Here is a 26,759-nt window from a genome sequence, read left to right on the forward strand (position 1 = left end):
TTGCTATTGTAAATAGTGCTGTCAAAAACATATGAATGCAGGTATCAGGTATCTTTGGGATATAATGAACTCTTTTTAAAAAGCTTTTATCTTTGTTTATCCTACTTTATCAAGAGCCTGATCTTTGATCTACCAAATTTATATTCTGACTGAAGTTATCTGACACCCCAAAACTGGTTACTTCAGTAACTAAAAGATAGTAAAATTTATCATTTAGAGGCATGTAGACCAAACTTGATTCTTTCTGTTTTTTAGAAAGTCAGTTTGTTGATCTCATGTAGGAATCTATAGATTAATGTTAATAAACTAATTTACTGAGGCAGTTTATTGAGAGACACTAAAGGCTCTCTTCAGTGAAAGACACTTATTTGCCCTCATAATGTCTGTGCATCTGTGCTCTCTGACCATAAAGTCTGTGAAAATTTGGTCCAAGCTTGTGATAAAGAGGCAAGACATTGTCTCCAAATGTGCAGTCTCTGAAAATTATCATTTTCTGATTCTTGAGAGGAAGAGTAATCTTTTTTTTTTTTGTTGGATAGTAATCTTTTATTGAACTGGAGCTGTTCCTTGCAGAGCAGAACTCATAGACATTGTGCCTGGAGCCATGAGCTGTGCTTGTTGGCTGTTGGAAACTCTACAGCCACATATGTGCACTTTCGATTACATGCAAATCAAGAGGTGAGTGAATGCAAATTGAGGGGCAGGTTATACAGAACTTTCTGGGAAAGAGGTGGTAACAGAGGTCTCAGAGGAAATACAACATACCCACAACCATCTGATCTTCGACAAACCTGACAAAAACAAGCAATGGGGAAAGGACTCCCTGTTTAATAAATGGTGTTGGGAAAACTGGCTAGCCATGTGCAGAAAGCAGAAACAGGACCCCTTCCTGACACCTTACACCAAAATTAACTCCAGATGGATTAAAGACTTAAACATCAGACCTAGCACCATCAAAACCCTAGAAGAAAATCTAGGCAAAACCATTCAGGACATAGGTCAAGAGTAATCTTGAGTATTATTAATCAAGTTTTATCCCAAGCCACTTTAATACAGCAAGCAGTCGCTGAGATCTAATAAGCATCAGACTGATTTGCTTCCAAATCAACACACTTCTGGAGCTAAAAATAATAGGGCCAAAAGGTATTGTGGTTCATTTAATCTAGTCTTGGGTATTTTAAAAATATAGAGAAGATAGAATTTATCACCACACAGAATTAAATATAACCAATAATACATGTGGCCTATGTATTGGACTATTTTAATAATAGTTGATAGTTTTTTATAGCTTAAATGTCATTTTTACATTCTTTATCTTATTTCTTATTATAAAAATACTTTAAAGTCAAAAAGGAAAGCATTCTTTTTTTCCACTTTAAAAATCAGCACCTTAATGAAACCCAAAACAGTTTTCCAAGATGTCCAAAGTCAGATAGCTGGTAAGTGGCAGAATGGAAATTCAGATTCAGGTCTCTGAATCACCATATAACCTGGAAAGTTGTCATTCTAATAAGTGGACAATACAACTCTGAATGCTTGTCATTATTTAGCCTGGCACCTAAAACATGGATTTATTTTCTAATCCTAATAAAATGAATACTTTCAGACTGTTTATTAAGGAACCTTCAGGAATATCTCAACAGTATCCTGGATTAGATTACAACCTAGAAACAAGTTCCAGGAAGAATTATCTTAGAGTCACAGGAGCCACAGAGTCAAGGAATCCAAAAAAGCAGCTCTTAGTGCTTTTGCTAAGTAGGTTCCTGGAAGACAGGTTGGCTTTCTTGAAGGAATGACTGCAGTTTACCCATGGCCTCCCAACTGACCATTATTATACAACAGTTCGCAGGAAAACAGACACATTTCTTTTCACCCAGATTACTATTTTTATGTCCTATCAGCCTTAAAGTAAATAAATGCCATTTAGATGGCTTTTCATATGTGACACCAATAATTTGGTTCACATAGTGAAAACAAAAACATCATAAAAATAGAAAACTCAGTTGGAAGAGTAGAAAGAGGCTAGAGATGGTGAGGTCATCAGAGGAAAAAAAGGAAGATCCTCTTTGAAATGCTTGCAGTGTAGTTCTTGGAAATGATGGAGTTGAGAATATGCCACTCCCCCAGTACGCTGCTCTGGGATCAAGATTATTGCTGTTCAGGGCACTTAAGATAGAGTAGGTGCAAAAAGATCTCTCTGACCATTTTTGTGTTTCTTAAAAGCAGGAGGTGGCATTCCCATGTGAAAGATGTGCTCCATATAAAAGCAACATTCTTATCATCAAGAATGGGAACTTGAAGCCAAGAGAGGGCTCCACAAGCAGATCTTGTTAAACTAACCCTGATCTTCTTAGTCACATCTCTACCCAATTAACTACCCTAGCCGATGCCCCTTTGCTTTATCACATTTTGCAACAGTGTTCTTTGTCTAATTCAGTATATAAGTGAGTGATTCCAGATGCTTTTTTGGGTCTTCATTTCCTTATGAGGGCTTCTGTGCCTTACAAAACTTGTATTAAATACATTTGTATGCTTTTCTCCTGCTAATCTGTCTACATCAATTGAACTTTGGGGTCCAGCCAGAACCCAAAGAGGATGGAGGTGGAGTCTTGACTCCCCTACAGCTATCTGAATGATCAAAATTGAAGATATTCCATCTTCTGTCTGAATTTCTTTGAAATTAAAAATGTAGACAACCACTCGACTAACATGTCAGCAAGAATTTTTCTGTCCTTATTGCCTTACTGATGAAACTGCCTTTATTCATAAGAAGGAAATGTGGCAGTCTTTTTTTATTTTCTTTTAATGGCATAAGCTTGGCATTAACCTTGGTACTCTTGGGAACCATAAATGGGCCCTGTACTTGTAACAGAGTAAATAGCCAGAACTACAAGTACATCCTATTCTTCAAGCTACTGAAGATTTCATGATCCGTGTAACACAAGGTTCTTGAGAACCTGGGCCTCTTTCACTTGATGCTTGACTGATGACTATCTCATTAGGAAGCAATGTTTGTTTAAGGCAGTTTTCCCGATCACATAAAGATATCACTAACCCCTGCTGGTATCATGCCCTCCAAACTCAGCTGCCTCTGTGGGAACAGCTATTTATATGCATTATAGTTAATTTGCTTCTTAAAGAGGGTGAAATTGTCCTTCTGATATGTGCAATTCTAATCCTTGGGTCTGGAAACCAAGAAGATGGTTCACGGGAAGTATCACTTTCAGACACATATTCATGACAACTAACATCCCTTGGGAGGAATAAGATGTTGATGTGAAAATCATGCCTTTGCCAGTAGAAGGCTTTCAGCCAGTCATTTCCTCTGCCACTTTCTTCTTACTGGAACTAGAAGTGGAGTGTGGCACCTGAACTGCAGATGTACCAGAGACTCCAGATGGAAAAAGGTACAGCTGATGTGGGAGGTGTTTCAGAGCCATCCCTCTTCAGCCACGTAGAAGAGGCAAGTGGGTGGTTCTATCTATGGCTCTAATGTGGTGTTTGTCACTGTTTGCCTTGTGTTCTTGTTCTTGGTGATGTGTCTGGACTCCTTTGGTAAAGCAAAAGCTGTGTCCAGCAAATCTCTGCATCCTCCCAAACATATAGGACAGAAGCACTGTGGAATATGTTCAGGTCTATAGAAATGGAAGAAAGGAAAGGAGGAAGAGAGAGAGAGAAAGGGAGAGGAGAGGTGGGGAGGGAAGGAAGGAGGGAGGAAGGGAGGGAGAGAGAAAAGGAAGAATTTTATTGCTGGTAGAGCTACAGTTCCCCTTTGGTGCCCATGCAAACAAATATTTCCCAGAATTTTTCTAACCTGGTATAATTCTTAGGTTCATAACTGAGAAGTTCATATATTCCAGTATGTTAGATTTTTAGTACATTTTAATAATTTTTAACATAGGTAACAGGGAAAGATAGAAAGCTATACTTTATTTCTATAAATATTTACACAACGGCACTGTGTGGTGGATGCTGAACTAAGTGCAAAGATACATTCAATCACAAATAAATTTGACAAGCATCTGTTGTGCATTTATTAATATGTGTACTGCTTCTTTTGTGGGGAACACAGGAGTTAACAAAACTAAGTCCCCATCCTCACGATCAGGCCATGTGGTTAGGCTCACCAATGCAGCCTTCAAGGAAGTGATCATAGGGAAGTGGTTAAGATGCAAATGTGCCATCTACATCCTGTCTTCTCTACCTACTGGGTGTCAATGAGACATCAGAAGGTGTGTGTGTGCCAAAGATGCGGAGCCTTGATCTCTCAATGACTTTAGGAACAGAGTCTCACATCCACCCTTTCAACAGAAACCTCTGCATCAAACTCTAACATGTACAACAGATAAACTTTTACTATGTTGGCTACTGGGCTTTGAGGATTTGTACATTACAGTATTTATTGACCCTTGTCTGCTCTACACACTCACTCCATCCAGCCGGGTGAACTCCTTTGAGACTAAGTTTAAGTATTGCCTCCTCCAAGAAAACTTTCTGATCTCTTGACCTCTTCACTCTCCAAACTAGTTTTAGTATTCCATTTAACACTTCCATATTTCATTTATGAGTCATGTGTGGTTTTAAAAAATTATGTATATATATTTTTGTCTTCACTAAAATGTGAGTTCCTTGAAAGAATAGACTATTTTATTCTTCTTTGCCTCCCAAGAGCTTAGGACAACAGCCTGACACAAAGAAATATTTGTATAAGGCCGGGCGCGGTGGCTCAAGCCTGTAATCCCAGCACTTTGGGAGGCCGAGGCGGGTGGATCACAAGGTCAAGAGATAGAGAACAACTTGGTCAACATGGTGAAACCCTGTCTCTACTAAAAATACAAAAAAGTAGCTGGGCATGGTGGCACGTGCCTATAATCCCAGCTACTCAGGAGGCTGAGGCAGGAGAATTGCCTGAACCCAGGAGGCGGAGGTTGCAGTGAGCCAAGATCGTGCCATTGCACTCCAGCCTGGGTAACAAGAGAAAAACTCCGTCTCAAAAAAAAAAAAAAAAAAAAAAAAGAAAAGAAAAAGAAAAAGAAATATTTGTATAAAATGTAATAGACTTTATTGAGGACATAGTTTATGCTGGAGCATACAGTTTAGAAGATAGATGACTGAAAGGCATATCTGAAAATTTAAAGGTGCATCCTCTAATATAAAAACTGGGAAATGCCATTCTAAACTGAAATGTGGAAATAACTGCTTGGAAATTTCTTATGTATCTGAAGCTCCATATAAAACTTCGTGCCCAAGATTTACAAAGTAACAAATAGTAAGCATAGATTTGTCCAATTATACTGTTTTAAAAGATACATAGTATGACAAGAAGCCTACATTCCCAGGAAGTGCCTTGTGATAAAGTCTCTGAAGTCAAGAAAACTTACCTTCAAATCCATCTGGTAACTACACCCTGGGCAAATTACATTCCCTCTCTGAGCATTAGTTTCCTATCTTGTTAAAAGAGATATAACTCACCGACCATGTGTATTAAGCCATTCTTGCATTGCTCTAAATACCTGAGATGGAATAATTTACAAAGAAAAGAGTTTTAATTGACTCATGGTTCTGCAGGCTATACAGGAGGCATAATGCTGACATCTGCAGCTTCTGGGAAGGCCTCAGGAAACTTACAGTCATGGTGTGTATTAGTCCATTCTCATGTTGCTGTAAAAAATACCTGAAACTGGGTAATTTATAAAGAAAAAGAAGCTTAATTGGCTCACAGTTCTTCAGGCTGTCCACAATGCATGGTAGCATCTGCTTGGCTTCTGGGAAGGCCTCAGGAAACTCACAGTCATGGTGGAAGGCAAAGGGAGAGCAAGCACTTCACGTGACTGGAGCAGAAGGAAGTGGGGGTGGTAGTGGTACACACCTTTAAACTACCAGATCTCATCACTATCATGATGACAGCACCAAGGAAAATGGTGTTAAACCATGAGAAACTGCTCCAATGATCCAATCACCTCTCACCAGTCCCCACCTCCAAAATAGGGAATTACAATTCAACATGAGATTTTGATGGGGACTCAGACCCAAATCATATCATGTCAGAAGGATAAGGGGGGGCAGACATGCCACATGGCAAAAGCAAGAACGAGACAGAGAACAAGACGCTTCACACTTTTAAACATCCAGATCTTGCAAGAAGTCACTCATCATCACAAGTGTTGGTGGTCTCAAAATGTGCTGGTAATTTTTGCAATACACCATATGTAACCATCAATCTAGTAGTAAAAAACACAACCACAAAGGAAGGATTACATGATGTGACCACTGACCAATAAGCCACAGCCCAGCTGACCACTCCACCATTCTGCATATACCACAGCAAGTGTCTCAGATTGTATTTCCCAAAAGTCTGAGATAGGGACTTCTAACAGTCAGAAAGCACTCAATAAATGTAAGATTTTTTCCCTTCATTCTGCCATATAAATTGCTTATCTAGAATGTAAGTTAGTGATAATTCCAAAATAGAAAGAAAGCACATTGATTTCAAGACATTTTTGCAGCATATATATGTGTGCATGCTTATATTTTATATGCATACATCGTGCTCCATATATTTGCATGACAGCAATTTGAGCCTGAAGTAGCTATCTGCAAAAATGCATTAAAGAACATTATCCATCACAATTTATTATACTGTATCAATCAGCATTGCTACCTAACAAACAAAATTTAGTGGTTTAGCATAATAAACATTCATTTAGCTCATGATTCTATGGGTCAGCACTTTAGACTGTGTGATTCTGCTAATCTCAGCTAGTCTTCCTCAAGTATCTAAAGTATGGTGTTGTTTAGTTGAACAGCTTTGCTTCTGGACCATGGGGATAATGGGCTTTTGCCTTTCATCCAGCAGGCTAGCCTCATGTAGTAGCTCTGGGTTCTAAGAACAGTGAAAGGGCAAGCTCAATGTGCACATGCTTTCCCAAAATTCCTTGTTTGCTAATGTTTCATTAGTTAAAATAAGTCACTTGGCCAGTCCAAACTCAATAAATAGACAAGTAGACTCCATCTCATGAAGGAAGGAGAGAGAGTGGTGGTCATTTTTGCAATACAGCACATATAACTATCAATCTTGTAGTAAAAACCACAACCACAAGGGAAGAATTGCATGGATATGACCACTGGCCAAAAAGTCACAGCGCAGCTGACCACTCTATCACTCTGCAGATACCACAGCAAGCTTCTTAGATTGTGTTTTCCAGAAGTCTGAGATGGGGATTCTTGTGCTGTGATTTATTGTGGGAGCACTTCAAAAGGAGCCTCTAAAGAAATGAGAGACAAAGGATTGGGCAGAAGAAAAAAGATAAGTAAAGATGTGGTTTCATGTAAAGTGTAACCCCAGCCTGATTCCATGGGTGGACAGGCATATGAATGGCACCACAGAGTTGTCCTGACTTGAGGCAATAGCACCAAACTTCTATTCCTGCCCCCTCACCATATCAATCAGTCACTGGCTGCAGGCTTTCCCACAGTGGTGCGGGGCATAATCTCTTAGGCATCTCCAGGTGAAGCTGCATACTCCAAACATAGCAGCCCTTATAGGTAGAAGACAATGCTCTGGAGAAGTGTGCTGATGTGACCTGTTAGCCTCTCAACTAATGTATTCATCCCCAAATTTGGCAACCTTCAACTCTGATCCTGTCACTGAGAAGTGAATGATTCCTTTATAGAGCTGCATTTTCCACTCAGAACAGCTTTTGTTTTTGCAAGCACTTTTCTAACAAAGATTGTAGTATTTTCCAGCATTTTGTATTGATCTGTATTTCTCATATAGCTTCCTATTTTCTCTTTTTAATTTGATTAGCATTTATCACATAGAAACATCAATATAAATAAAAAATTCAAAATGCACTTATAAGAGAAACCAAGGCATGCTAGAGATGCTCTTTTCTAGGCATATACACTAGTAGTTGGGGAATTGGACGTAGGAGAGGAAAACATGGAGTTTATGGTCTCAAGTGAATGAGTTGGAGGTTTATGGTAAGGAAGAGGAATGATAAAAATATAAAGAAATTTTGCAACTGCCATGTGGAAAGCACCTTTAAATAAAGAGCAAAAATGGAATATTTTGTGCAATGTCCTTTTTCAATTTCCTCCTTCAAACTTCAAAAAAAAATTCAATACTGTGATGGTTTTGAGACATAAATAGGGGTAGTGGTGGGGGAGGATGCAGTGAACATAAGAGATGGGCAGTCAGGATGGGACAACAGCTGAAACTTTGCCTAAATCAGGTTCTGGCAAGTGTAGATGCAGAGAGTCAGAGATATTTGATTTACATATGCACAGGAAGAAAATCCAAATCACCCTTTCTCATAAACTTGAAGTTTTGCATTCCTAGTCTGGTCTACTTCTTTTACTTCTAAACAGGAAATAAGTGGTAGAACACAGGGTTTTGATAGGACAGTAAATCACAGTTCTGTGGTTTGAATGTGTGACAAAGATGGATACTGGTATCAGAAGTGGGGTGTTACATAGTAAAAACCTGGAAATGTAGAGCAGCTTTGGAAGTGGGTAATGCATAGAGGCTGAAAGAGTTTGAAGGTGCATGCTAGAAAAAGCCTAGACTGTTGTGAATGGATCATGAAGGGCAATTCTAATGACAGTTTAGAAAAAGAGCTGTAGGAAGAGCCTAAATCCTTAGAGATTTTCTAAGTGGTCATGATCAGAATATTGGTAGAAATATGGAGAGTAAGTCCATTCTATTGAGGTTTTATAGGAAAATGAGGAATATCTTATTGGAAACTGGAGGAAAGGACATTCTTGTTATAAAGTGGCAAGTAACTTGGCTGAATTGTATCCCTATCCTGGTACTCTGTGGAAGGCAGAACCTAAGGACAATGAACCAGAATATTTGATGAAAAAGGTATCTAAACAAACCACTCAGGCACTGCATGGTTTCTCTTGCCTGCTTATGGCAACATTCGAAAAGAGAAAAATTAAGTAAAGAAGGAATTTATTATCAAAATTGAAGCAGAACTTAAAGATTTGGAATACTGTCAGTCTGGCCATGTAAAGAATGAGAAAGTGTGTTTGGGAGTGAATACTCAGGGTATAGCTAAGATTAGTATGGAATTAGTATGGCTAGAAGGAAGCCAGGTGCTAACCAGACAATGAAAGAATGATCCCAAAGGCATTTCTGAAAATCTTTGTGGATATCCCACTCTCACAGGTCCAAAGTGCCATGGTCTTGTGGGGAGAACACTTTCAAAAGAGGGACCCAGGGTACCTGCGGGCTCACTGCCCAGGGCCACCTTAAATCTCTGCTCCCTGCATTCTGGTGCAGTATTTCTTGGCTGCCCTAGCTGTTGCTCAAGCGAGGGTACAAGCTGTAATACATGGTAGCATCCATGTGATGCTAACTCTGCAGGCACACAGAGTTCATGAGCTGTGGAAGCATGGCTACCTCCACCTAGATTTCAAAAGATGCCTCAGAGATTTGGAGAACAGGCAGAGAACTTCTAGGAGGACAAGGCTGCCACTTAAACTTCTCACCAGAGCAATGCCCAGAAGAAGCATGAGGTTAGAGTGACCTATGAGATCTGAGACATTTAGGGCCACCAGCATGCAATGACGGTCTGGGGGAGACACAGGCACTTGGCTCTAACCTGTAACAGCTGCAGTATGAGCTAAGCCCAGAAAAATCATAGGAGCAGGATCCCCTGGAGTCTTGGGAACCCAGCCTCTGCCCCCACGTATCTGAAACAAGGAACATGGAGTCAAAGAAGATTATTCTCAGGCCTCAAGAGTTAATGTTGTTTGCCTTGTTGAGTTGTAGACTTACTTAGGACCTCTTCCCCTTTCTGCTTTTCTATTTCTTTTTGTTAGGATGAGAATGTCTATTCAATGCCCGTCCCACTACTGTAGATTAAAAGCACCTAAATTGCTGGATTTCACAGGCTCACAGCTCGCAAAGGAATTCAAATCAGAGAAATTGTACCACAAGTCTCATCTGTACCTGATTTAGATGACACTTAGATGATATTTTGGACATATATTTTTAAGTTGATGCTGGAATAAGTTAAGACTTTGGGGGCTATTGGAATGGAACGAATGTATTTCACATGTGAGAAGGACACAAATTTAGGGAAGCCTGGGGCAGAATGCTATGCTTTGAATTAGTCTATCTTTCAAAATTTCTGGTAAAACAGTCCTCATTGTTGCAGTGTTAAGAGACGGGACCTATGGATAAGTGACTGAGTCATGAGAGTTCTGCCCTCATGAATGGATTAGTGCCTTGTAATAGCAATGGGGGAAACGAACTTAAGCTCTTTTTGCCCTTCTGCCGTACGCAGCAACAAAGCACCATCTTGGAAGCCAAGAGCCACCCTCACCAGAACTGAATGCAGGCACCATGACCTTGGAACTTCCCAGCCTCTAGACCTGTGAGAAATAAATGTCTGTTTTTTATAAGTTACCCCCAGTCTCAGGTATTATGTTACTGCAGCTCCAACGGACTAATCACATAGTCTCAGGAAGAAAGTGTGCATTCCTCTTTCCTCCCGATCAGTGCTGCCAGGACCACCACAAGTCCAAATGGACTCCCTTGGCTGACACTTGAAAAGATTTTTGCTCTAACTTAATAGATAGGACAGATTGGCAAAGCCATAGTTAAATCCGTTAGGGAAGCCACAAATCAAATCATCTTTACAGAAAGGTACAAAGCTAACAAATCCAAAAGGTAATGAGGTTTGGGGAATTTTTTTTAGTTGGGGGTGGGTGGGCATTGTTGTTGCTATTTGGTTTTCTAGACCAGTGATCCTGCCAGCAGTAATTGCTTACACACAGCTGTCATTTGGGTTCAGAGGGACTCAGAACACTCATAAAGAGATATAAACCACACGTGCCACCACATGCTTCTGGGCCACCCGTGACTCAGAGTGTATCATTCATTTTCTGACACTTCTTATTTGCCATCTGCTCAGGGAAAACTCCAGAGCAAATTAGTGTAGCCCTCACTTTCACACATTAAAATCGACAGTTACAGGCACAGTAGCTACCATGTGACAAGCATAGAATTGGGCATTTGACAAACATTTTCTCATTTAATTCTCACAACATCTTCAAGTAATGCTCTCCCTTTATGCAGATGAGTTTATCGAAAGGCATCGGGCACCAGTAGCCAGGGAAAATCTAATCTCAGATTTGTCTGGAGCCAAAATTCATCCACTTTTGCAACACCATGCTTAGCTAAGGAGAATTTGGCTCGCAGGTCCCTCCCCCAATCCCACCTCCTGGCACACCTTTCCCTGACCTCTCTCCAGCCTTTCCCAAGTACCTAAGGCCCAGATGTCCGCTTTCTGGCCCCTGACTTAGTTTTCTGTAAAATGGAGTTTTTCCTCCTTCTGCCTTCTCTCTTCATGGACTTACCCCACAGACCATGACACCATCATATCAGGCTCTTCTGTATCCTCACAGGTCTCCCTAGGTACATGAGATGAGCCACAATAACCTAATTCATGTGATGGTATTGATACTTAGCATGGCTTGACATTCAATGCCTCCCAGGAAATCTCTTTGTATTTTAAGGGGAGCCATTATTAATCACCCAAAAGAATGAGTTATGAAAGCGCAGCAGTATCTGAAATTAATACACTACAAATGAAGGATGTGCAACAAATGTAGACTTTTCCTCTTTCTATCATTTGCCTCATCCATCTAGAGGCCCTATCCTCACTTACAGCAGTTGGTAAGAAATCTTGGAATTTTCTGGTATAAAGTAGTTTTATTTTTTCTGGTAAATAGCATTTTATATCTCACAACCTAAGTTTTAACTTCCTATCTATAGTGCTTTTTTCCCTTAAAGTGGCTGCCTTCCTTATCTTTCCCCACAGATGTGAATGCACGTGGAGATTTATGGAGTCTCTTAGCATTGTAGAAGAGCCTCTGCTTCTTCTCACTGCTTCCGATTCTTCTCAACTTGGTATATAACTCTTGAGGGCTGGACACCAGGTTGCTGAAGGATCCAGTCTTTGCCCTATAACCCAGGGAGAACGTCTACTTCCCCTTTCTGTCCAAAAGTAATATTCCCAGGAATCACTTTTCTCTCTCTTGCCCTATGGACTTCAGATATATCTCTCTGTCTTTCACTATGGCAATAAATGTCACTGATTTGCTTTAAAGGTAGAAAAGACTACAGAGAGAGAGAGTGAAATTTTAAAAATGCATTAATATGGGGGGAAAATACACCCCAAGGAATTTTTTAAAATAGTTTCTCCATTACAGAAGCAAAATTAGAGTAGAGTGGCTTGTACTGGGTGGTATGGTTTGGCTGTATCCTCACCCAAAAATCACCTTGAATTGTAACAATTCCCATGTGTCAAGTGGGGACCAGGTGGAAATAACTGAATCATGGGGGCAGTTTTCCCCGTACTGTTCTCATGGTAATGAATACGTCTCATGAGATCTGATGGTTTTATAAATGGGAGTTCCCCTGCACACTCCCTTGCCTGCCGCCATGTAAGAGGTGACTTCTCATTCACCTTCCACCATGACTGTGTGGCTTCTCCAGCCATATGGAACTGTGAGTCAATTAAACCTCTTTCCTGTATAAATTACCTAGTCTCAGGTATATCTCTATTAGCATAGGAGTGATTCTCTACTGCATTAACATTATTCATCTCATGAATCTAGCATCATTTCAGCCCTGTTTTTAGCTCAAGTCTAATTGGAGGAGAGTAGCAACCATCTGGAGTCAGAGCTGGCTTCAAATTCAAGTCCCACCACTTCATACAATGTTAACCTTTGGGCAAGTTATTCAATCTCTTTGGGCTTCAGGTGGCCTTTCAAAAAAGTTATCTACATCAAAAATATTCCATATGAAACGCCTCATAAAGGACTGGGAACATAATCTGAATACATGTTTATTTCCATTCCTCCAACAATTTCCTTTATAAGATGAAGTAAGAAAGTATATGTTCCCTGGGAAATGAGTATCGGCAAAGCTTTGTGGCATTCTACTTTCTGGATATATTGCCTTATGTCTGGCAAACTGTACTGATTAAAAGTTCCAACAGAGGAAGAAAAAACTAATTTGGAAGGGCTAATCAAGACTCTCCATCGTCCAAAAAGGATGATTTCCCAGTTGTACAGAGAACCAATAAACCTCCATCCTGAAGACAAAAGTAATTTTATGAAACTGCATGAAGTTTCTCTAGAGAGAGAGATTTCACAAAGCCCACTGGTCACAGCTGTGCAGTGGAGCCGAACTACTTTGAATCTGTGCCATCAAAGGAAAAAAATCTCAGGACTTTCTGCTAAAGAAGCATGATCATGTTTAAATTCTTAAAATGCTGCACTAGCAAGAATTCTCCACAGAAACAGACTCTGTCTCTAAAGTTGAGAGAGAGAGAGAGAGAGAGAGAGAGAGAGAGAGAGAGAGCGCATGTGTGATTTGGCTCATGGGACTATAGAAGCCAAGAAGTTCTAGAATCTAATGTCTGCAAGCCAGCAAGCAAAGAAAGCCAATGATGTAATTTAGTCTGAGTTCAAAGGCCCAATAATGGAGGTACTGATGGTATAAGTCCTGATCTGAGTTTAAAGGCCCAAGAACCAGCAACACTCATGTTAACAGAAGATGAATGGGCCAGGTGCAGTGGTTCACGCCTGTAATCCCAGCTCTTTGGGAGGCTGAGGCAGGTGGATCACTTGAGGTCAGGAGTTTGAGACCAGCCTGGCCAATATGGCGAAACCCTGTCTCTACTAAAAATACAAAAATTAGCTGGGCATGGTTGTGTGTGCCTGTAGTTCCAGCTACTTGGCGGGCTGAGGCACAAGAATGAACTCGGAAGACAGAGGTTGCAGTGAGCCGAGATCGTGCCACTGCACTCCAGCCCGGGCGACAGAGTGAGAAGGAAAAAAAAAGAGAGAAGATGAATGTCTCAGCTCTATAAGGAAAGAGAAAATTTATCCTTCTGAAGTTTTGTTCTATTTGGGTTCTCAATAAATTGGATGGTACCCACTCACATTGGTGAGGATGATCTGTACCCAGTCGATTCAAATGCTATTCTGTTCTGGAAACACCCTCACAAACACACCTAGAAATTATGTTTTTCCAGCTACCTGGGCATCCCCTAGTCCAGTCAAGCTGACACATAAAATGACAACCCGGATTTCACCTCTTATCAATCAACTCATATACATCTTTTTAAACCATACTTAATCATCAATTTAAGACACTACCAAGGTCATAATTCTGCCTATCATGATACAATTATTCGGCATACAACTGAAAACACACCAATAATCCCTTCCCCGGAAGAGAAGGTAAAATATATGAATGATGTTAACTCTTCTCCTTGATATCTTATAACTTTACTTCTATGTAAGATTAGTAATACTTAAATACTATGATATAAAGTCAATGCATCTTATGTTACATGATAAGGGAATAAGAGTGAAAAATATTTGCTTAATTTATATATATGTATACATAAACACAAATACATTCATTAAAAAATGAGAAAATACTCATGGCAATTATAGCTCTCATTTCTGTAACTGGTCACTTATTCTTAGCTAGTATTTATAAATACCTCCTTCTACTATTCATTCTGTATTACCTTTGCCTTCAGCAAACACCTCAGCTGGTCATGGTTTTTCACCTGGCAGGGTGATCCAAATCTGAAGGGCCTGGTCATTAGCAGTCCTTCAGTCCTGGTCATTGCGTTGTTATAGCTTTATGTTGACCATAATCACAGGGCATGGTGACATTAAAAGACGCCTGAAGGATCTCTTGTTTTCTGGACATACTCTTCTCTCTCTCCATTATGGACTACTAGTCCAATTCCTCTTGCTGGGTCTGAATCAATCACCTCAGTCAACACCATATTTCCATCCTTTACCTGTTGACTCAGGACCAGAAGGAGCCTAAAGTGACTGGGCAGCAGTCAACTTTCAGTTCAATGGAATCATCATTGTGTCTCCTGGTAAAAGCATTTCTCCCTCAGAACTAAAGACCTTTAGATTGGCAGAGTATAAAGTCATAGGAATGGGAAGCAAAAATGTTGCTAGTTGGTCACTGGGGGTCATGGTGAGTGGCTCCACTTCCATTTCCACCCTTTGATTCTTTGACCCATGAATCCCGTCTATGGAAGAGATGACACCATACATTGGACACTGATTTAGAGTGCGAAAACTTTGCCTCAGCACTGCAAGTCATTGTCACATAACTGGCACTATAACTGACTCTTCAAAAAGCCATTGCACCATTTTATCAAGATATCTGCTTCAGAATAGTGGGAAACATGGTTAAACCAGTGAATTACATGAGCATGAATTCATTGCTGCACTTCTTTTGCTGTGGAGTGAGTTCCTTAATCATACACAACGCTATGTGGAATGCCATGATGGTGGCTAAAGCATTCTGTAAGTCCACAGATGGCAGTTTTGGCAAAAGCACTGTGTCCAGGGAAGGTAACGAGAAGTGTCTATTCCAAACAAAACACTGCCCCTTTCATAATGGAAGCAGTCCAATGTAATAAACATGACTCCAGGTAGCTGGCTGATCACCTAGGGAATGGTGCCACATTGGAGGCTCAGTGTTGGTCTCTGCTACCGGCAGATTGGACCTTCAGCAGTGGCCAGAGCTAGGTCAGCCTTGGTGAGTGAGCCTTGGTCAGTCCATGTTGCTGATTCTGTGAGTAACCTCCATTTCTGTCATCATGGACACTTTTGTCACGAGCCCATTGGGCAATGACAGGGATGGCTGGGGAAAGGGGCTGAATGGCATTCACAGAAAAGGTCATTCTATCTACTTGATTACTAAAGTTCTCCTCTGCTGTAGTCACCTTTTGGTGATCATTCACATGAATCACAAATATCTTCACAAGTTTTCCTTATTTGGAGATGTATATCCACATTTCTCTTTCCTAAATTTCTTTGTCACCAGTTTTCCAATCATGCTCCTTAAAAGTTCCTGACCATCCAGTCAAACCACCATTGGCTAAGCCTATACACAAATATATAATCACACATCTTGTCATTTCTCCTTCTAAGCAAAGTGTACAATCAGGTGAACCACCTGAATTTCTTCCCACTGGAAGGAGTTCCCTTCATGACTGTTCTTCAGGGATGTTCCAGAGAATGGTTGTAGTACTACAGCTGGCTCCTTCTGAGTGGTGCTGCATATTATGCAGAAACATCAGTGAACCAGGCCTAATTCTTCTCTTCCTCTGCCAACTGATCATAGGGAACTCTCCATGAAGCCATAGGTACAGTGTAGTTGAAGGGAGGACCATGGGCAATTGGGCAACTTCTTCATGTAAGTTACTTATGCCTTCAGAGACTGTAAGAGCTGGATCACATATACCACTTCCATTGATGATGAAGTGCTGCGTGCATGCCCAACTTTATGGCTTGGTGGTCAGATAATGCCCAGTTTATCATGAGCAGCTCAGGTCACATGGTAACTTGGTGCCACATGGTTGAGCATTCAGTCTCTACTGATGCCCAGGAGCAGGCCAAGGACTGTCTCAAAAGGAGAGTAGTTATTTGCAGAAGATGGCAAAGACTTGCTCCAAAATCCCCAATGGCCTGCACTTCAATACACTTATACGGACCTGCCAAAGGCTTCAAAGAGCATCTCTATTCACCACTAACATATCAAGCACCATTGGATATGTTAGATCTTACAGCTCAAGTACCTGAGCAGCCTGCATAGTAACCTGGACCTATTGCAGAGCCTTGCTTTGTTCTAAGCTGCAGTCAAAACTAGAAGCTTTTGAGGTCGCTTTGTAAATAGCCCAGCATAACACACCAAATGTGGAATATGTTGCCTCCAAATTGTGCTGTGTCTCTTCCTTGGTTGCAGGTGGTGCAAGCTGCAACAATTTAACCTTCACTTTTAGAAGGAATATCTCTATATGCCCCACACCATTGGAGACATAGAAATTGCATTGAGTTAGAAAGCCCTTGGATTTTAGTCAGATTTAATTCCCACCCTCTGGCACTTAGAGGTTTTATCAGTAAGTCTAGAGTGGTTGCTAATTCTTACTCACCAGGTCCAATCAGCAAAATGTGATTAATGTCATGGGCCAGTGTGTGATATCTTGTGGAAGAGAAAGGTGATCAAGATCCAGGAAAACTAAGTTATGACATAGAACTGGACAGTTGACATACCCTTGAGGTAGGAGAGTGAAAGTATATTGCTGGTCTTGCCAACAAAAAACAAACTGCTTCTGATGGTCCCTATGGACAGGGATGATGAAAAAGCCATTTTCCAAGTCAATAGCTATATACCAGTGCCAGGAGATAGTTGATTTTCTCAATAAATGGAACCATATCAGGTACAGAATCTGCAATTGGAGTGACCACTTGGTTAAATTTATGATAATCCACCATCTTTCTCCAAGACCTGTCTATCACAGCTCAAACAGGGTAGTTGATTGGAGATATGGTGGGAATCACCATGACTTCATCTTTTGCGTTTCTGAGGGTGGCACTTATTCTGCACGTAGAATTGCTTTTGATTTGCTATTTTTCTAAGTAGAGGCGTTCTAATGATTTCCATTTGGCCTTTTATATCATAATAGCCCTCACTCCACAGGTCAGGGAATGAATGGAGGAATTCTGCCTGCTGCTAAATGTGCCTATTTTAATGATGCATTCCAGGACTGGGGAAAAAAAGCACAGAATAGGTCCAAGGACCCATTGGACTCACTGTGAGACAAACCTGAGCTAAAGTTTTATAGATCATCTGACTTCCACAAACCCCTACTCTAATGAGACCACTGTGATGTTTTAGGTCTCCTGTAATCAGTGTCCATTTGAAGCCAGTGTCTAGCAGACCCAAAAGGTCTGATTATTTGCTATTCCCCAGTGTACAATTATCCTGGTAAAAGGCCATAGGTCCCTTTGGAAAAGGATAGGAGAAATATTTAACAGTACAAATTTTTGGTATTATACTGTGGTTCTTCCCGGGGACCTGACTTCCCCTTCACTCATGGGGTTCTGCGTTTGTAAACTGGCTTGTCTGGAATTGACTGAGGGGCCACATCTCTCTGTTTTTGTGATTTGAGTTAGACTTGCTTTTTGGCCTAGAAATGTTCTGCTTCTACAGATCAGTTAAGATTTTAGTAGGCTTCCTATCTATTTCACTTTGAGAAACTTCATGATTAACTAGCCAACACCATGTCTCCTGGATTCAGACTAGTCTAATTGCTGCTTTGACACTGCTGTCCTACACTACAATAACCATGCCCACTTTGCCTTTGGTGGTTAAGTGCCATCGCCACCACATGACTCCTGCCATATTCTCGGATCTAATTATTCCCATTCCATTTAGGTTTTCTAATCGAATAAGTGTGGTTCCCATTGTAAGGTCTGGCCTGCAAAAAAAGAGCAATCGCAAAGCTCAACAAAGGTGCTGGGGATCCCCTCAACATTTATTTATTCAAAGTATTTCTCAAAGTATTGGTGAAAACTATGTCTTCTGGACCCTTCTAGTGTAGATGAGTAAGATAAATAACAAATCCACTCTAATTTTCCAATCTCCTTAAGCCTCTGAATTTCTTTCTCTCTATTAAACTAAGGGAATTCAGGCATTTCTAATTCATTTATGGTGAGCCATCTTTTCATCTTCTTCTCACCCAAACAGTTAGAGCCCTTTTTGCTAAGCCACAACACGAAATGCAGAATCTCTGCTTACTGAGCCCATATCAGTAAATTCAGCCTGATCCAATTTTATGTTCCTTCTATCATTATTCTACACCCTTAATTCCCACACATGTTCCACCTCCATAATTCCTACACATGTTTCCTGAATTTCTGCTTGTATTAACTAATAACCCGAAGTAGTTCTTTTGGAATTCAGTGCACTCTGTTAAGGGTCACACTTTGTACTTCACCTTTAGAGTCTTTCTGGGACTTGAGTCCAGTCATAGGTCTAGAAGCAAAGGTGGTCATGGTGAGTCCTGAGGATAATCAGAATTGTCTTGCATGGCAATTCTCTCGGGGGAGGCCATTACCATTTCCTCAAGCAATGGGGGTTAAAACCCTCAGACAGAGGTGGCCAGGCCAACACCACTGGCACTGGGGAGGCTGCTTCCAGTAGGGTTGGGGAGGTCTCTTCTACTGGGGATGGGAAGATATCTCCCTCTGGCAAAGAAGTTTCATCAGAATTTAGGGGCTCAGTGTCTCTAGGTTGATCAGGGTCTTCCCACATGGCCCCATCTCAAAATACAGGATCCCATTTTTTTCCCAATCAATGCCCTCACTTTAACAGAAAACACCCCGGGAGGTTGCGTTTTCAATTTGTGCTGTAATTGAGTCAATTGTCAGATGAGGTTCTGCATTTGATTTTTAGCCTGTTGAGCCTGTAACTATTGGAAATAAGGCTCTCCTTAAGGACATAGCTAGCTCTTAGGTCATTTGTGATTCTTCACCTGGGAATTCAACGCCCTGAACTCAGTTTTTTTTTCCACCACACGTCCAGTAACATTAGGAGCAACCAACCGGCATCATTATATTCCTTATTTTTCTAAAAATGTTCAAAAGTGTCATACAGAGAGTCACTTAGCTCACAACACAGTACCTACTAATGAGCGGTCTTCAGCACCATGTGCAGTACAGAAGATCCTGCTTCACCTCTGGCCTCACACCTTGGACAGGGAGAGGGTACTTCATCCACTGGCAGCCAGTTTATAGACTGACAATCTTGCTCAAGGAGAGCTGCCCAATAAGAGTCTTTCTCCACAGAACCAGAAGGAAGAAAAAGAAAACAGTCAGGTAGCCACAGGAAATAAATGTGATAGGTATTGGGAAAATATAATTAAAAAGAAAACTTTCTCCTTACCCGGAAATCTTCTCCCTGAAGATAGTAGAAGGGGGAAAAAATAGCACTTTTATTATTGAATAAGCATTGGCAAAAACAGAACTTCAACACATTTAGTTTAAAGATTGAATTGGCTTGTATTAGCAATTCATGAATCAGGAAGCATCCTGTCTAAAAATAGAAGGAGCCCTGTTGGGTAAGGTGGAACAGTTGGTTTTTGTAAGGCGCTATCTTACAGAATAAGAAAACAGAATAATATAAAAAAGTGGATTGGTTAACATCATGTTACTTTAGGTTACCTTCATTCTTTCCTATAAGGCTGGCTCAGGTTGGCTGGGCCCTTTCTATTGGTTGCTCTGAATCTCTTCTTTGATTATGTAGCACTTACCATGAATGACACCATTTTGGTCTATTGGGGCCCAGTGCAGGAGCTCAATCCAAACCCACAGCCTTCCATAAATTTTATTAAATAGCATTAAACCAGAATGTAATATGCACCACAGGCAATTCACTAGGAGATTGCAAAGACAGAAAGAAATCTCACCTTTTTATATAGCCAAGCAGCCACAATCCATTACATACGTGTTTTTAAGATAAGCAATAACTAGTCCTCAAATAAGAGGACTTGACAGCACCACGTGTCACACAAAGTTCATTCTCACTTTACCGAGGCATGGGGCCGACCACCTGTATTAGCTAACAGGCTTTATCCAAAGGAAAACTCCTCATATCTTATACTGGGAGGTAGTTTTGCAACTTGGAGCAAGATACTCTGAAGTCAGACTTTTATACTAACACAGAAACTGGGAGATGGGGGTGCTATGTCCTTCAATATTTACATTTCAAAGAGATGGATACCAGGTCCTTGGGAAGACACTCCAGGGTCACAAAGCTGAGAAAAGTCCTACATAATCTTCAAAAGGATTTAAATACAGTTCAAAGAGAGAAGAAACTACTTACAACTAGAAGTTTTCTCAAAGAAAAAGGGAGAGAAGAAAATCTCTTTTCTTATTTTCAAGAGGAATAATTAAGCCTTTTAATTTTAATTTGTACATAGTAACTTCTCAATTAACATAGTGGATAGGTTCTTGGAAACTGACTTTAAGCAAAATGATAACGAAACCAATCTTACCTTAGGCTAATTAATATAAAAAAAGAGTTAAGTTTCTTTGATATTTCTGGTCACAAAAACATTACCAAACTTCTAAACAAAGACTGAAAATACTTCTAACATTAAACCTTGAAATAAATGTGAGCTGCACATATATTTAAGAAAGATTAATTTTAAAAAAGTAAGACAATTACTTACCCAATTTCTGGAATCAGTGAGTGAAGGCAGCCATAAGTAGCTTCAACCAAGGAATAAATGTTTCCACACTAAAATCATAAGGAGCACCCGCATGTGGTGACGTGGCTTAAAAAACCAACGATCACACATATAGTAACTCACTGAGTGCTTTCTTGCTTCATCTTTTATGGTTGTGCCTTTGTATGATTGTTGTATACTTTACAAATTTTTATTTGACAATGATTTATATTCACTCATTTACTCATTTTCCAGCCCATTTATTCCAGTTCAGGATCATGGGTGACTGTGGAGCCCATCCCAGCAGCGAGGACTCAAGGCCAGAACCGTCCCAGGACAGGACGCCATCCCCTTGCAGGGTGCACTCACACACACACTCTCACTCACACTGGGACCACATAGATACACCGTTTCACTCCACGTGCACAGCTTTGGAATGTGAGAGGAAACCCATACAGACATGGGGAGAATGTGCAAACTCCACATGGGCAGCGACCTCAGATGGGAATCTATTTTTCCCCCAATGTTAAAATGAAACAACATTATGCTAGGACCTGCTATATTTTCTTGGAAAGGTTCTGTTGTAGAGGCCTGAGGGGTCATGATAAGCATGTGTGAGCTGGAGTTACGTGGTAACAGAAACAACGAATAAGCAGAAATTATAAGGTAGATAAAAGACACCTCTCTCAAGATCCATATAAAAATCTGAAATTGAGAGACTGGTAATAGAGATGAGTGAGAAGCAGGCATGTAGCATGCAACTGAGACTACCTGAGCAAATCCATCACTTTGCTGCTGCAGTTGCCTTCAATACAGAACCACCACTATCCGGGCTTGGCTGTCCAGATTTCCCTGAGCTCCCCTGTATATAAATTACTACAACCACCACCACTCCCTTCCCCTACATACACGCTGTTACTTGAATTAGTATGAGGGGGGTCTTCATTTCATGGCTAAAATAGTGCTTGCTTAAAACATGATGGAAATAGTTTTTCCTAGAGGGCTCTCTGGAAAACCTGGGACACTACTGTGCTGAACACACTGTCATCCAGATCAAATTGACTCTTCCTTGGGAGCCTTGACATCTGGAACATGAGAAGGTTATTCTGTGGATTCAGGGTCACCCTGACAACACTAGAAAGGGCTTACACAGTGTTACATCCATGCAAATAAGTGTTCTCAGGTGAATGAAAGATCACAAGTATAGTAGCTCTGGTTTGTGAAAGGCAGTCTTTGATTTTCTCAAACAAAGGGTTCTTTGTTCTTGTTTGTTTTGTAAGATTCTTGGAATCTGCAACTTTAAGCAAAATGACATGTGATGACCTTGGCTATTTGTTGTTGGTAAGACCTCCTTGGTAAGAATTTAATAGAATTAGTCTTTGTGCAAGATATTCACAGAGCAAGGTATTCATCTGTTCATCTGTTGCTTTCCTTATTTGTTCAACTAAACAACAATTACCAGACCGTGCAGGGTTCTATGAACTGAGAACACAACAGCTGATAAGCTAGACCAGGGCCCTGCTGTTGAGGCACTTATATCTCACTGGGAGATAGAAAACAAGCAGAGGCATATAAAGACATAATCTATCAGCTGCGAAGTTCAGGGAGAAATAATGCAAGGGAAAGTAGATGCTATCTCAGACAGTGTTCAGGGAGATCACATATCTCGTGTTCACTATCACTTAGACCAGCAGTATGAACTAAAATGTGGCAAATAACAATTGCCCAAGGGTCAGAAAGAAAGAAAGCACTGTAGATGACTGGCATTGGATGCTCTAAAGAAGTAAATATGAAAATTTCCTTTCTGAGCTACAGAGGTGTGCTAGCTTTTAAGAGCCTTTTCTCTAGCTTCCCTCAGAGATCCCTTAAAGAAGCCAAGGGAGGTATCTAGTCTTTGCCATTCCCATTAGATGAAGGATTCCATCACTGAAGGACCCCGGACACATCTTTCCAAAGTGATCCAATCATGATGCCCTACAGGAGGGCAGTGCTACCAAATGGGAAGAGCATCAATCTAGCTACCCAGAGACCCCAGTCCTATTCCAGATTGATGACAGATACTTTTTATCATTGTATGATGTCTCCAGTCCACCAGAAGTCTCAGTATCAGTCTCAAGTAGATGAGATAAGGGAGTTAAATGCTGTGCTTTGTGTGAACTTCAACATAACAAACACAAAACCACTTTTGGAGTTGTAATACAATGAATTTCATGCATGCCGTCTCTCCTCTTCTGGACCATAAGCTCCAGAAGGACAGAGACTTGTCTTGCTCATTATTTTATCCTCCAGCTCATAGCACCATACTTGGCATCTAGTGGTACTTCATACCTGTCTGTTGAATAAGTAAGATCAAATCAAATAAAATTATTTGTAACAGCACTGACTTCCTTGTCCTTGATAGACTTTCCTTTGAAGCAAACAAAAAGGAAGAAATGATGATATAATTTCTGTTAGTATCTCTCTTGTACTATATTTGGTGAAAGTGAACTGCTTTTTATAAAATAAATGGCTAGGGCTGGGAAGTTTTAAAATAACTCTTAAAGGTAAAGGTTTTGAGTCCCTGGAATAAAATGCTCAATAAAGCAATTACTCCCCTTTGTGGCTTTCCAGAGTCCTGAACCTTTGGGATTCACTTTCCCTTTCCTGTGTTTGCACAGTGGTCCCTGGAGGACTCTTGCTGAGGGCACTTAGTGATGAGTCATTGCTTGTTCAGATACTTCCCTCTGGGAGAAACACTGTACCAGGCTTCCAACTCCATCTCATCCCACACCCAGAGGTTTCACCATCCTAGAAACCTGACTGTGCTACCTTTGGCCACAAAACAAGTAAGCACTCAGGGTCAGACATAATAAATCTTGTATGCTGAGGATATCTACAATGTTTGGCACAATCACATTACTTGAATTTATAAATGCTTAGAGCAGGCGTCCCCAGACTACGGCCCGGGGCCGCATGCGGCCCCCTGAGGCCATTTATCCAGCCCCCCGCCGCACTTCAAGAAGGGGCACCTCTTTCATTGGTGGTCAGTGAGAGGAGTACAGTATGTGGCGGCCCTCCAACGGTCTGAGGGACAGTGAACTGGCCCCCCTGGGGACACCTGGCTTAGAGCAACAGTTTGTATTGTCCATATTAAAGTGAACTCACAGAATCATTGGAAGTTAGCAACAAGTAAAGTGATAAATATTAAATTTTGGAGTGTCCAGACACCAACTGTGAGTACAGTCAAATGCAAACTCTAGTAAATAAAATAGGCGGGGCATGGTGGCTCATCCTTGTAATCCCGACACTTTGGGAGGTGAGGTGGGCAGATCACCTGAGCTCAGGAGTTCAAGACCAGCCTGGTCAAAGTGGTGAAACCCTGTCTCTACCAAAAATACAAAAATTAGCCAAGCATGTTGGCAGGTGCTGGCAATCACAGCTACTCTGGAGGCTGAGGCAGGAGAATGGCTTAGACCTGGGAAGTGGAGGTTGCAATGAGCCAAGATCGCACCATTGCACTCCAGCATGGGTGACAAGAGTGAAACTCTACCTCCAAAAAAAAAAAAAAAAAAAAAACAAAGAAAAGAAGATGCCTTTATGTTAAACTGTTAAACTGTGCTAAATAGGCAGCCTTCTATGGCATCAAGTGAGTGTGGGATGGTAACAATTGTCAAATAAAAGCAGATGTTCTCTGTCAAGAAAAATTAGGATTAAAGAGGTTTGGGCCTGATTCATTTGAACAATTACAATAGTTAAAGTACTAATTTCTCGTACTGTCTTAATCCATTTTCTACTGCTATAACAGAATACCATAGTCTGAGTAATTTTTTTAAAAAAAGGTTATTTGGCTCACAGTTCCAGAGTCTGGGAAGTCCAAGAGCATGATGCTGGCATCTGGCGAGTGTCATCCTATACCAGAAGAATGGAAGGAAGAAGCAAGCTTGCAAAACTTGCAAGAGAGAGAAAATTGGGCCAACTCACCCATTTATGGGGACCCATCGTGTCTTGGCAACTTGTCCATAATCACACGATCAGTAAAGGATTCAGTGAGACCTTCTACTCTCCTCTGCTAACTCCAAGTCCTTTCCAATGCCATTCTGCTGCCTCTTGCTCAGCCTCTAACCACCACATTCTTTATCAATTCCATGTCATGCTCTTGGCTGGGATCCCAAGCCTGGTTGCAAAGACCTACCCCTCTCAACAGTAGTATCATCCTCAGGCTGTGAAGAGTGCTATGGTTTGAACATTCCCTCCAAAACTCAAGTTGAAATTTGGTTGCCATTTGCACAGTCCAGAGAGGATAAGAACCTAGAAGAGTCATCAGCAAGATTAAGTTTATGGGATGTAGAAGATACTCTATTATAGAGTGTGGGAAGAAATAATTTACATTTCTATTTGTATTTTTATCTCCTTCTCTTTTTTAATGTCTGTTTTTGTATATATGTTAATGTACATGGTAATACAGTGGTACATAGATAATTTTAAAATTGTGTGGCCAAAATAGGGTAAAGACCACTGGTTTAGAGCATTATGAATTGGAAAAACCTGTTCAGATTTCCACTCTGTTACCTATTGCCTAACCCTAGGCAAAATCTTCAATTTTCCTAAGCCTCACTTTCAGTGTATGTATGACCAGGATAATAATAGCACATACGTCATAAGAGTGTTGCAAGGATCAGATGAGTGCTTACCATGGTGCCTGGCAAGAAGTAAGTGTGAAATAGATAATAGCTTTTATTACTCATCAACAAAATGGAGATTATCATTTCTTTTTTGCCAAATTGTTATGAAATTTAATGATATTGTATATTTAAAAGCATTTTGTAAAGTATAAATTCCAGACAAATGTAAGGCACTATTTTTTTCTGCTTGTTGAAAAACATGGTTATTTTCAGTGCTAGGGTATGAGACAATTTCAATTTAACCAAAAAGTAAGGTAGTTTTATAGGACTACCTTACTTTTCTTAATACCTTAGGATTATCATAGGGGCACCTGGGAAAAAATGATCCTAGGGCTAGTACCCGGAGATTTTTCTCTGTAGACAGAGAACTTGGACATTATCTGACTTGCTGAGTGTGGGCTCTCTGAGGCCCTTCTGCTACAAATGTTAGCATTTTCCAGCTAAGACCAATATATTCTAGTATTCCCCAAAGTTCTTGTCCTTTAAAATTAGAGTAAGAACTTGAGGTGGTTTGTTCTTATAAAGCAGTGCTTTAGAATACACAAGATTTATGTATTTAATAAGATCTACAGAATACTGAAATTCAGTACCAGACTAGGTCTAGGAAACATAACAGGCTCCCAGAGCAAGCTATTTAAGTGAAAGAAAACATAACCAACTTACTTCTAACTTACTTTGGGGATAGTAAATTATTTAGAACTGAAATCATCCCTGTTTTATCTCTAGTAATATCATACTATATTGGTTGGCAGAACAATGAATAAAATAAGAATCATACATTCAGACTTTCCCTATTGAGTCACCTTTAATCTCTGTTTCAATGACCCAGAGGAACAGTGACAACATGAGATTCAAGAATCTGTGATCTGGACAGCAGAAGGAGGCACGCTGGGACCTAACGCTGACAGTAAAGAGATATGTGGATGGGCTGATGGGGAATGATCTCTTTGTGAAGTCTGTTGTTGGCAATACAATGTAGTGGAAGAAACAGCTCAATGATGGTCCCCAAAGCTGCCATTCT

General features: G+C 40.5%; 1 protein-coding gene across 5 annotated transcripts in view; it reads right to left on the bottom strand.

Annotated features, from left to right (window-relative positions):
* Positions 1 to 518: 518 nt before the first annotated feature.
* Positions 519 to 26,759, bottom strand: part of FH (fumarate hydratase) — a 72,804-nt gene continuing 46,563 nt past the window's right edge. For 4 of the 5 annotated variants that reach the window (XM_003935338.4, XM_074385386.1, XM_074385385.1 and 1 more), the window contains one exon: positions 519 to 25,364. The gene's annotated coding sequence lies outside the window, so the exon portion shown is untranslated. The remainder of the gene's footprint in view (positions 25,365 to 26,759) is intronic. The other variant, XM_074385387.1, reaches the window with a different exon arrangement.

The sequence above is a fragment of the Saimiri boliviensis genome, chromosome 14 (assembly GCF_048565385.1).
Source record: "Saimiri boliviensis isolate mSaiBol1 chromosome 14, mSaiBol1.pri, whole genome shotgun sequence".
NCBI classification, from domain to species: Eukaryota; Metazoa; Chordata; class Mammalia; order Primates; family Cebidae; genus Saimiri; species Saimiri boliviensis.